Below are 12,602 nucleotides of genomic sequence, written 5' to 3'. Positions count from 1 at the left end.
TCGTTAAATCAGGACTGCCATCTTTGTGTACACAGGGAATCAAATGCTTAAAAATTCAACAGAAGTCTCACATAACAGATTATAAAACCATTCATTTCACAGTTGCTGTACATCATACAGCAAATGACTATTTTGGTAACATATGTTTCATTTTTTTCATGCGCCCATGTGTGTCTAAAACAATCCGGCTGCAGTAAGTTTTATCAGATGGTTGTTTAATTTTAAATATTTGATTTTGCAGCGCATGTAACTGCAACGCCATTGTTATGTGGCAGGACGAACAACAGGACCATATCAATCCTTAGAATGTGATTAATCATTCAACTCACGCTTCCATACATATTTGCAGTTTTCCCGACAACGCATTATCAATGCATGATTCCAAATGAACACATTCGTTTGATGGGGCTTAATGTAGTGACTAATATCACCTCACAGATCATTATAACTCACAGTGATACTTTCAAAGTTATGCTTTTAAGACTATTAACCAGTAAGGCAAATTAGTTGGGGAATGTATTACGCTTTATTCCAATGTTAAATGAAAAAGTTCAAAAAAGACTTGCGTTGGCCGGGAATCGAACCCGGGTCAACTGCTTGGAAGGCAGCTATGCTCACCACTATACCACCAACGCCTCCGTTCTCAAAATCACCTTCAAAGATTGAATTAAGCCACTGTAACGTTGGCTGCTGGGACAGGTCCCGTCTTGCCTCTACTCGATAAGCGTTAATACAGCGACTGGTGTTTGTGGGAGATTTTTATGGTGTTTATAGATTGATTATTTCTGTAATTATTATTTCGTACACAGCAGGCTGGTGTGCATCATGCCTGTACTAACACGATGAAGCAATTATTGTATTCTATTTTCTTTCAAAAAGGTGCATGCCATGAAGATGGCGTGTGAAAAAAAAGAACAAGCTTCTCTGCCGTGTGAGGATTGCACCTGCCGTGACCCGGATTCGAACCGGGGTTGTTGCGGCCACAACGCAAAGTACTAACCACTATACGATCACGGCGAACTACCGAGAAGCTCGTGTTTGTTTTGTCAGCTGGGCACTCCGTGCTACACACACGGCAGAACAATTGCAGCAGGTCGCTGCTATGTGTTTTGTTTTATTGTTTTAATTAGGCTACTTTCATTTTTAGAATCTTTCGTTTCTTTCCCTGCGCCAATCAGAGGATGATTCCCCTTTACCTGGCTCATTTCAAAGGCTGGTTTTAAAGACAAGGGGGAGCGGAATAGGAAGCAGGATGTAAGGGAATGGGAGGCTCTCGTGACGGCGGCGGTATGGCTGGTCGGCAGCCTGTGCTATGGCGGTGTGTTTACAATGATTCCGTGTGTGGTGTCCGAGTAGCGGCAGTAGTATTGAAGTGTAGCAGGTCTTTATATACAGATAGCGAAATTTATGTTATTTTCACTACGCCACCGTGTGTTTATTGAGGAGAAGGACCTCGAGTGGTTGGTTCCCGCACAAACTCTTTTATCCAGGAGAAATCAAGCAATCATACTCCAAAAATAATCTTTACAAGTTTTAATTAATAATTGTTTTCAAAATCTCAAGCACATTAACAACAATGTAAACAATATGACAATTCCACTTTCACATCACCATCTAACAATTGTCTAGTAGGTACATATAGAGATGATACAATTAAACAAACTCTTAATCTAGCAGTTTCTTATAGTGAAGTTAATTCAACTAGTTACCACATATTATAGTATTGCAGTTTATATAAAATACTTGGATCTATCAGTTTTTTATAGTAAGGTTAATTAACCAGTTCAGCAAATCTGTTCTTTTTGTGGTACATACAAAGTAGACAACAACGTCAGCACTTGAATGGTCTCGTTACAATCTAGATTACATTTGTAAAGTACACAGTACCAATTTCCCCCAATCTATTTAAAATGAATATATAAAACAGCTGCGTGCTCGCAAGAATAAAATAAAATATAACAAATTGCAGTGCATCCCTTTGCAAAACAACGAAACACAGTTTTGTTTTGTTTATTTTTTATGTATGCATATCGAAACTAAATCCTATTTTAACAAGTTTCCTCATTTATAGCGACCACCTCTCGATGCCCATAGAAATGCTAGCCGCCAGGTAAAGCAAATCAGACTGCCCCTAACAGGCACACAGCAAGGTGACACTAATTCCTCAATACAGAGCATCTAGGTCTACGCTTCTTTGGAAGCTCGTGGAACCAAATTGCCGCCAGCATTTGTCTGTTTAATCTAGGGGTATGATTCTTGCTTCGGGTGCGCGAGTTCCCGGGTTCAAATCCCGGATGTGTCCGTGTTCAATATCTTGCATTACACTTTTCTAATTACGATGCATTGCCGGGAAGGCGCTCAATCACGTGACTGAAAAAGACTGACAAATCAGTCACCGAGAGCTCTGCTTGCCCACTCGTTAAATCAGGACTGCCATCTTTGTGTACACAGGGAATCAAATGCTTAAAAATTCAACAGAAGTCTCACATAACAGATTATAAAACCATTCATTTCACAGTTGCAGTACATCATACAGCAAATGACTATTTTGGTAACATATGTTTCATTTTTTCATGCGCCCATGTGTGTCTAAAACAATCCGGCTGCAGTAAGTTTTATCAGATGGTTGTTTAATTTTAAATATTTGATTTTGCAGCGCATGTAACTGCAACGCCATTGTTATGTGGCAGGACGAACAACAGGACCATATCAATCCTTAGAATGTGATTAATCATTCAACTCACGCTTCCATACATATTTGCAGTTTTCCCGACAACGCATTATCAATGCATGATTCCAAATGAACACATTCGTTTGATGGGGATAATGTAGTGACTAATATCACCTCACAGATCATTATAACTCACAGTGATACTTTCAAAGTTATGCTTTTAAGACTATTAACCAGTAAGGCAAATTAGTTGGGGAATGTATTACGCTTTATTCCAGTGTTAAATGAAAAAGTTCAAAAAAGACTTGCGTTGGCCGGGAATCGAACCCGGGTCAACTGCTTGGAAGGCAGCTATGCTCACCACTATACCACCAACGCCTCCGTTCTCAAAATCACCTTCAAAGATTGAATTAAGCCACTGTAACGTTGGCTGCTGGGACAGGTCCCGTCTTGCCTCTACTCGATAAGCGTTAATACAGCGACTGGTGTTTGTGGGAGATTTTTATGGTGTTTATAGATTGATTATTTCTGTAATTATTATTTCGTACACAGCAGGCTGGTGTGCATCATGCCTGTACTAACACGATGAAGCAATTATTGTATTCTATTTTCTTTCAAAAAGGTGCATGCCATGAAGATGGCGTGTGAAAAAAAAGAACAAGCTTCTCTGCCGTGTGAGGATTGCACCTGCCGTGACCCGGATTCGAACCGGGGTTGTTGCGGCCACAACGCAAAGTACTAACCACTATACGATCACGGCGAACTACCGAGAAGCTCGTGTTTGTTTTGTCAGCTGGGCACTCCGTGCTACACACACGGCAGAACAATTGCAGCAGGTCGCTGCTATGTGTTTTGTTTTATTGTTTTAATTAGGCTACTTTCATTTTTAGAATCTTTCGTTTCTTTCCCTGCGCCAATCAGAGGATGATTCCCCTTTACCTGGCTCATTTCAAAGGCTGGTTTTAAAGACAAGGGGGAGCGGAATAGGAAGCAGGATGTAAGGGAATGGGAGGCTCTCGTGACGGCGGCGGTATGGCTGGTCGGCAGCCTGTGCTATGGCGGTGTGTTTACAATGATTCCGTGTGTGGTGTCCGAGTAGCGGCAGTAGTATTGAAGTGTAGCAGGTCTTTATATACAGATAGCGAAATTTATGTTATTTTCACTACGCCACCGTGTGTTTATTGAGGAGAAGGACCTCGAGTGGTTGGTTCCCGCACAAACTCTTTTATCCAGGAGAAATCAAGCAATCATACTCCAAAAATAATCTTTACAAGTTTTAATTAATAATTGTTTTCAAAATCTCAAGCACATTAACAACAATGTAAACAATATGACAATTCCACTTTCACATCACCATCTAACAATTGTCTAGTAGGTACATATAGAGATGATACAATTAAACAAACTCTTAATCTAGCAGTTTCTTATAGTGAAGTTAATTCAACTAGTTACCACATATTATAGTATTGCAGTTTATATAAAATACTTGGATCTATCAGTTTTTTATAGTAAGGTTAATTAACCAGTTCAGCAAATCTGTTCTTTTTGTGGTACATACAAAGTAGACAACAACGTCAGCACTTGAATGGTCTCGTTACAATCTAGATTACATTTGTAAAGTACACAGTACCAATTTCCCCCAATCTATTTAAAATGAATATATAAAACAGCTGCGTGCTCGCAAGAATAAAATAAAATATAACAAATTGCAGTGCATCCCTTTGCAAAACAACGAAACACAGTTTTGTTTTGTTTATTTTTTATGTATGTATATCGAAACTAAATCCTATCTTAACAAGTTTCCTCATTTATAGCGACCACCTCTCGATGCCCATAGAAATGCTAGCCTCCAGGTAAAGCAAATCAGACTGCCCCTAACAGGCACACAGCAAGGTGACACAAATTCCTCAATACAGAGCATCTAGGTCTACGCTTCTTTGGAAGCTCGTGGAACCAAATCGCCGCCAGCATTTGGCTGTTTAATCTAGGGGTATGATTCTTGCTTCGGGTGCGCGAGTTCCCGGGTTCAAATCCCGGATGTGTCCGTGTTCAATATCTTGCATTCCACTTTTCTAATTACGATGCATTGCCGGGAAGGCGCTCAATCACGTGACTGAAAAAGACTGACAAATCAGTCACCGAGAGCTCTGCTTGCCCACTCGTTAAATCAGGACTGCCATCTTTGTGTACACAGGGAATCAAATGCTTAAAAATTCAACAGAAGTCTCACATAACAGATTATAAAACCATTCATTTCACAGTTGCTGTACATCATACAGCAATGACTATTTTGGTAACATATGTTTGATTTTTTTCATGCGCCCATGTGTGTCTAAAACAATCCGGCTGCAGTAAGTTTTATCAGATGGTTGTTTAATTTTAAATATTTGATTTTGCAGCGCATGTAACTGCAACGCCATTGTTATGTGGCAGGACGAACAACAGGACCATATCAATCCTTTGAATGTGATTAATCATTCAACTCACGCTTCCATACATATTTGCAGTTTTCCCGACAACGCATTATCAATGCATGATTCCAAATGAACACATTCGTTTGATGGGGCTTAATGTAGTGACTAATATCACCTCACAGATCATTATAACTCACAGTGATACTTTCAAAGTTATGCTTTTAAGACTATTAACCAGTAAGGCAAATTAGTTGGGGAATGTATTACGCTTTATTCCAATGTTAAATGAAAAAGTTCAAAAAAGACTTGCGTTGGCCGGGAATCGAACCCGGGTCAACTGCTTGGAAGGCAGCTATGCTCACCACTATACCACCAACGCCTCCGTTCTCAAAATCACCTTCAAAGATTGAATTAAGCCACTGTAACGTTGGCTGCTGGGACAGGTCCCGTCTTGCCTCTACTCGATAAGCGTTAATACAGCGACTGGTGTTTGTGGGAGATTTTTATGGTGTTTATAGATTGATTATTTCTGTAATTATTATTTCGTACACAGCAGGCTGGTGTGCATCATGCCTGTACTAACACGATGAAGCAATTATTGTATTCTATTTTCTTTCAAAAAGGTGCATGCCATGAAGATGGCGTGTGAAAAAAAAGAACAAGCTTCTCTGCCGTGTGAGGATTGCACCTGCCGTGACCCGGATTCGAACCGGGGTTGTTGCGGCCACAACGCAAAGTACTAACCACTATACGATCACGGCGAACTACCGAGAAGCTCGTGTTTGTTTTGTCAGCTGGGCACTCCGTGCTACACACACGGCAGAACAATTGCAGCAGGTCGCTGCTATGTGTTTTGTTTTATTGTTTTAATTAGGCTACTTTCATTTTTAGAATCTTTCGTTTCTTTCCCTGCGCCAATCAGAGGATGATTCCCCTTTACCTGGCTCATTTCAAAGGCTGGTTTTAAAGACAAGGGGGAGCGGAATAGGAAGCAGGATGTAAGGGAATGGGAGGCTCTCGTGACGGCGGCGGTATGGCTGGTCGGCAGCCTGTGCTATGGCGGTGTGTTTACAATGATTCCGTGTGTGGTGTCCGAGTAGCGGCAGTAGTATTGAAGTGTAGCAGGTCTTTATATACAGATAGCGAAATTTATGTTATTTTCACTACGCCACCGTGTGTTTATTGAGGAGAAGGACCTCGAGTGGTTGGTTCCCGCACAAACTCTTTTATCCAGGAGAAATCAAGCAATCATACTCCAAAAATAATCTTTACAAGTTTTAATTAATAATTGTTTTCAAAATCTCAAGCACATTAACAACAATGTAAACAATATGACAATTCCACTTTCACTTCACCATCTAACAATTGTCTAGTAGGTACATATAGAGATGATACAATTAAACAAACTCTTAATCTAGCAGTTTCTTATAGTGAAGTTAATTCAACTAGTTACCACATATTATAGTATTGCAGTTTATATAAAATACTTGGATCTATCAGTTTTTTATAGTAAGGTTAATTAACCAGTTCAGCAAATCTGTTCTTTTTGTGGTACATACAAAGTAGACAACAACGTCAGCACTTGAATGGTCTCGTTACAATCTAGATTACATTTGTAAAGTACACAGTACCAATTTCCCCCAATCTATTTAAAATGAATATATAAAACAGCTGCGTGCTCGCAAGAATAAAATAAAATATAACAAATTGCAGTGCATCCCTTTGCAAAACAACGAAACACAGTTTTGTTTTGTTTATTTTTTATGTATGCATATCGAAACTAAATCCTATCTTAACAAGTTTCCTCATTTATAGCGACCACCTCTCGATGCCCATAGAAATGCTAGCCGCCAGGTAAAGCAAATCAGACTGCCCCTAACAGGCACACAGCAAGGTGACACAAATTCCTCAATACAGAGCTTCTAGGTCTACGCTTCTTTGGAAGCTCGTGGAACCAAATTGCCGCCAGCATTTGGCTGTTTAATCTAGGGGTATGATTCTTGCTTCGGGTGCGCGAGTTCCCGGGTTCAAATCCCGGATGTGTCCGTGTTCAATATCTTGCATTACACTTTTCTAATTACGATGCATTGCCGGGAAGGCGCTCAATCACGTGACTGAAAAAGACTGACAAATCAGTCACCGAGAGCTCTGCTTGCCCACTCGTTAAATCAGGACTGCCATCTTTGTGTACACAGGGAATCAAATGCTTAAAAATTCAACAGAAGTCTCACATAACAGATTATAAAACCATTCATTTCACAGTTGCAGTACATCATACAGCAAATGACTATTTTGGTAACATATGTTTCATTTTTTCATGCGCCCATGTGTGTCTAAAACAATCCGGCTGCAGTAAGTTTTATCAGATGGTTGTTTAATTTTAAATATTTGATTTTGCAGCGCATGTAACTGCAACGCCATTGTTATGTGGCAGGACGAACAACAGGACCATATCAATCCTTAGAATGTGATTAATCATTCAACTCACGCTTCCATACATATTTGCAGTTTTCCCGACAACGCATTATCAATGCATGATTCCAAATGAACACATTCGTTTGATGGGGATAATGTAGTGACTAATATCACCTCACAGATCATTATAACTCACAGTGATACTTTCAAAGTTATGCTTTTAAGACTATTAACCAGTAAGGCAAATTAGTTGGGGAATGTATTACGCTTTATTCCAGTGTTAAATGAAAAAGTTCAAAAAAGACTTGCGTTGGCCGGGAATCGAACCCGGGTCAACTGCTTGGAAGGCAGCTATGCTCACCACTATACCACCAACGCCTCCGTTCTCAAAATCACCTTCAAAGATTGAATTAAGCCACTGTAACGTTGGCTGCTGGGACAGGTCCCGTCTTGCCTCTACTCGATAAGCGTTAATACAGCGACTGGTGTTTGTGGGAGATTTTTATGGTGTTTATAGATTGATTATTTCTGTAATTATTATTTCATACACAGCAGGCTGGTGTGCATCATGCCTGTACTAACACGATGAAGCAATTATTGTATTCTATTTTCTTTCAAAAAGGTGCATGCCATGAAGATGGCGTGTGAAAAAAAAGAACAAGCTTCTCTGCCGTGTGAGGATTGCACCTGCCGTGACCCGGATTCGAACCGGGGTTGTTGCGGCCACAACGCAAAGTACTAACCACTATACGATCACGGCGAACTACCGAGAAGCTCGTGTTTGTTTTGTCAGCTGGGCACTCCGTGCTACACACACGGCAGAACAATTGCAGCAGGTCGCTGCTATGTGTTTTGTTTTATTGTTTTAATTAGGCTACTTTCATTTTTAGAATCTTTCGTTTCTTTCCCTGCGCCAATCAGAGGATGATTCCCCTTTACCTGGCTCATTTCAAAGGCTGGTTTAAAAGACAAGGGGGAGCGGAATAGGAAGCAGGATGTAAGGGAACGGGAGGCTCTCGTGACGGCGGCGGTATGGCTGGTCGGCAGCCTGTGCTATGGCGGTGTGTTTACAATGATTCCGTGTGTGGTGTCCGAGTAGCGGCAGTAGTATTGAAGTGTAGCAGGTCTTTACATACAGATAGCGAAATTTATGTTATTTTCACTACGCCACCGTGTGTTTATTGAGGACAAGGACCTCGAGTGGTTGGTTCCCGCACAAACTCTTTTATCCAGGAGAAATCAAGCAATCATACTCCAAAAATAATCTTTACAAGTTTTAATTAATAATTGTTTTCAAAATCTCAAGCACATTAACAACAATGTAAACAATATGACAATTCCACTTTCACTTCACCATCTAACAATTGTCTAGTAGGTACATATAGAGATGATACAATTAAACAAACTCTTAATCTAGCAGTTTCTTATAGTGAAGTTAATTCAACTAGTTACCACATATTATAGTATTGCAGTTTATATAAAATACTTGGATCTATCAGTTTTTTATAGTAAGGTTAATTAACCAGTTCAGCAAATCTGTTCTTTTTGTGGTACATACAAAGTAGACAACAACGTCAGCACTTGAATGGTCTCGTTACAATCTAGATTACATTTGTAAAGTACACAGTACCAATTTCCCCCAATCTATTTAAAATGAATATATAAAACAGCTGCGTGCTCGCAAGAATAAAATAAAATATAACAAATTGCAGTGCATCCCTTTGCAAAACAACGAAACACAGTTTTGTTTTGTTTATTTTTTATGTATGCATATCGAAACTAAATCCTATCTTAACAAGTTTCCTCATTTATAGCGACCACCTCTCGATGCCCATAGAAATGCTAGCCGCCAGGTAAAGCAAATCAGACTGCCCCTAACAGGCACACAGCAAGGTGACACTAATTCCTCAATACAGAGCATCTAGGTCTACGCTTCTTTGGAAGCTCGTGGAACCAAATCGCCGCCAGCATTTGGCTGTTTAATCTAGGGGTATGATTCTTGCTTCGGGTGCGCGAGTTCCCGGGTTCAAATCCCGGATGTGTCCGTGTTCAATATCTTGCATTCCACTTTTCTAATTACGATGCATTGCCGGGAAGGCGCTCAATCACGTGACTGAAAAAGACTGACAAATCAGTCACCGAGAGCTCTGCTTGCCCACTCGTTAAATCAGGACTGCCATCTTTGTGTACACAGGGAATCAAATGCTTAAAAATTCAACAGAAGTCTCACATAACAGATTATAAAACCATTCATTTCACAGTTGCTGTACATCATACAGCAAATGACTATTTTGGTAACATATGTTTCATTTTTTTCATGCGCCCATGTGTGTCTAAAACAATCCGGCTGCAGTAAGTTTTATCAGATGGTTGTTTAATTTTAAATATTTGATTTTGCAGCGCATGTAACTGCAACGCCATTGTTATGTGGCAGGACGAACAACAGGACCATATCAATCCTTAGAATGTGATTAATCATTCAACTCACGCTTCCATACATATTTGCAGTTTTCCCGACAACGCATTATCAATGCATGATTCCAAATGAACACATTCGTTTGATGGGGCTTAATGTAGTGACTAATATCACCTCACAGATCATTATAACTCACAGTGATACTTTCAAAGTTATGCTTTTAAGACTATTAACCAGTAAGGCAAATTAGTTGGGGAATGTATTACGCTTTATTCCAATGTTAAATGAAAAAGTTCAAAAAAGACTTGCGTTGGCCGGGAATCGAACCCGGGTCAACTGCTTGGAAGGCAGCTATGCTCACCACTATACCACCAACGCCTCCGTTCTCAAAATCACCTTCAAAGATTGAATTAAGCCACTGCAACGTTGGCTGCTGGGACAGGTCCCGTCTTGCCTCTACTCGATAAGCGTTAATACAGCGACTGGTGTTTGTGGGAGATTTTTATGGTGTTTATAGATTGATTATTTCTGTAATTATTATTTCATACACAGCAGGCTGGTGTGCATCATGCCTGTACTAACACGATGAAGCAATTATTGTATTCTATTTTCTTTCAAAAAGGTGCATGCCATGAAGATGGCGTGTGAAAAAAACGAACAAGCTTCTCTGCCGTGTGAGGATTGCACCTGCCGTGACCCGGATTCGAACCGGGGTTGTTGCGGCCACAACGCAAAGTACTAACCACTATACGATCACGGCGAACTACCGAGAAGCTCGTGTTTGTTTTGTCAGCTGGGCACTCCGTGCTACACACACGGCAGAACAATTGCAGCAGGTCGCTGCTATGTGTTTTGTTTTATTGTTTTAATTAGGCTACTTTCATTTTTAGAATCTTTCGTTTCTTTCCCTGCGCCAATCAGAGGATGATTCCCCTTTACCTGGCTCATTTCAAAGGCTGGTTTAAAAGACAAGGGGGAGCGGAATAGGAAGCAGGATGTAAGGGAACGGGAGGCTCTCGTGACGGCGGCGGTATGGCTGGTCGGCAGCCTGTGCTATGGCGGTGTGTTTACAATGATTCCGTGTGTGGTGTCCGAGTAGCGGCAGTAGTATTGAAGTGTAGCAGGTCTTTATATACAGATAGCGAAATTTATGTTATTTTCACTACGCCAACGTGTGTTTATTGAGGACAAGGACCTCGAGTGGTTGGTTCCCGCACAAACTCTTTTATCCAGGAGAAATCAAGCAATCATACTCCAAAAATAATCTTTACAAGTTTTAATTAATAATTGTTTTCAAAATCTCAAGCACATTAACAACAATGTAAACAATATGACAATTCCACTTTCACTTCACCATCTAACAATTGTCTAGTAGGTACATATAGAGATGATACAATTAAACAAACTCTTAATCTAGCAGTTTCTTATAGTGAAGTTAATTCAACTAGTTACCACATATTATAGTATTGCAGTTTATATAAAATACTTGGATCTATCAGTTTTTTATAGTAAGGTTAATTAACCAGTTCAGCAAATCTGTTCTTTTTGTGGTACATACAAAGTAGACAACAACGTCAGCACTTGAATGGTCTCGTTACAATCTAGATTACATTTGTAAAGTACACAGTACCAATTTCCCCCAATCTATTTAAAATGAATATATAAAACAGCTGCGTGCTCGCAAGAATAAAATAAAATATAACAAATTGCAGTGCATCCCTTTGCAAAACAACGAAACACAGTTTTGTTTTGTTTATTTTTTATGTATGCATATCGAAACTAAATCCTATCTTAACAAGTTTCCTCATTTATAGCGACCACCTCTCGATGCCCATAGAAATGCTAGCCGCCAGGTAAAGCAAATCAGACTGCCCCTAACAGGCACACAGCAAGGTGACACAAATTCCTCAATACAGAGCATCTAGGTCTACGCTTCTTTGGAAGCTCGTGGAACCAAATCGCCGCCAGCATTTGGCTGTTTAATCTAGGGGTATGATTCTTGCTTCGGGTGCGCGAGTTCCCGGGTTCAAATCCCGGATGTGTCCGTGTTCAATATCTTGCATTCCACTTTTCTAATTACGATGCATTGCCGGGAAGGCGCTCAATCACGTGACTGAAAAAGACTGACAAATCAGTCACCGAGAGCTCTGCTTGCCCACTCGTTAAATCAGGACTGCCATCTTTGTGTACACAGGGAATCAAATGCTTAAAAATTCAACAGAAGTCTCACATAACAGATTATAAAACCATTCATTTCACAGTTGCTGTACATCATACAGCAATGACTATTTTGGTAACATATGTTTGATTTTTTTCATGCGCCCATGTGTGTCTAAAACAATCCGGCTGCAGTAAGTTTTATCAGATGGTTGTTTAATTTTAAATATTTGATTTTGCAGCGCATGTAACTGCAACGCCATTGTTATGTGGCAGGACGAACAACAGGACCATATCAATCCTTTGAATGTGATTAATCATTCAACTCACGCTTCCATACATATTTGCAGTTTTCCCGACAACGCATTATCAATGCATGATTCCAAATGAACACATTCGTTTGATGGGGCTTAATGTAGTGACTAATATCACCTCACAGATCATTATAACTCACAGTGATACTTTCAAAGTTATGCTTTTAAGACTATTAACCAGTAAGGCAAATTAGTTGGGGAATGTATTACGCTTT

General features: G+C 40.0%; 10 non-coding genes across 10 annotated transcripts; all 10 read right to left on the bottom strand.

The window, feature by feature from the left end:
• Window positions 1–563: 563 nt before the first annotated feature.
• Window positions 564–635, bottom strand: trnag-ucc (transfer RNA glycine (anticodon UCC)). Its single transcript has one exon. It is a non-coding gene; the product is annotated as a tRNA-Gly (tRNA).
• A 310-nt stretch (window positions 636–945) lies between these two features.
• On the bottom strand, window positions 946–1,017 carry trnah-gug (transfer RNA histidin (anticodon GUG)). Its single transcript has one exon. It is a non-coding gene; the product is annotated as a tRNA-His (tRNA).
• Window positions 1,018–2,977: 1,960 nt separating this feature from the next.
• trnag-ucc (transfer RNA glycine (anticodon UCC)) lies at window positions 2,978–3,049 on the bottom strand. Its single transcript has one exon. It is a non-coding gene; the product is annotated as a tRNA-Gly (tRNA).
• Window positions 3,050–3,359: 310 nt separating this feature from the next.
• On the bottom strand, window positions 3,360–3,431 carry trnah-gug (transfer RNA histidin (anticodon GUG)). The gene has a single exon. It is a non-coding gene; the product is annotated as a tRNA-His (tRNA).
• A 1,961-nt stretch (window positions 3,432–5,392) lies between these two features.
• On the bottom strand, window positions 5,393–5,464 carry trnag-ucc (transfer RNA glycine (anticodon UCC)). Its single transcript has one exon. It is a non-coding gene; the product is annotated as a tRNA-Gly (tRNA).
• A 310-nt stretch (window positions 5,465–5,774) lies between these two features.
• On the bottom strand, window positions 5,775–5,846 carry trnah-gug (transfer RNA histidin (anticodon GUG)). The gene has a single exon. It is a non-coding gene; the product is annotated as a tRNA-His (tRNA).
• A 1,960-nt stretch (window positions 5,847–7,806) lies between these two features.
• On the bottom strand, window positions 7,807–7,878 carry trnag-ucc (transfer RNA glycine (anticodon UCC)). The gene has a single exon. It is a non-coding gene; the product is annotated as a tRNA-Gly (tRNA).
• A 310-nt stretch (window positions 7,879–8,188) lies between these two features.
• On the bottom strand, window positions 8,189–8,260 carry trnah-gug (transfer RNA histidin (anticodon GUG)). The gene has a single exon. It is a non-coding gene; the product is annotated as a tRNA-His (tRNA).
• Window positions 8,261–10,222: 1,962 nt separating this feature from the next.
• trnag-ucc (transfer RNA glycine (anticodon UCC)) lies at window positions 10,223–10,294 on the bottom strand. Its single transcript has one exon. It is a non-coding gene; the product is annotated as a tRNA-Gly (tRNA).
• A 310-nt stretch (window positions 10,295–10,604) lies between these two features.
• trnah-gug (transfer RNA histidin (anticodon GUG)) lies at window positions 10,605–10,676 on the bottom strand. The gene has a single exon. It is a non-coding gene; the product is annotated as a tRNA-His (tRNA).
• Window positions 10,677–12,602: the final 1,926 nt, after the last annotated feature.

Source organism: Acipenser ruthenus, chromosome 48, assembly GCF_902713425.1.
Source record: "Acipenser ruthenus chromosome 48, fAciRut3.2 maternal haplotype, whole genome shotgun sequence".
NCBI lineage: Eukaryota > Metazoa > Chordata > Actinopteri > Acipenseriformes > Acipenseridae > Acipenser > Acipenser ruthenus.
Note: the sequence above shows the minus strand (reverse complement) of the source record. Positions and strands in the feature narration are given on the sequence as shown.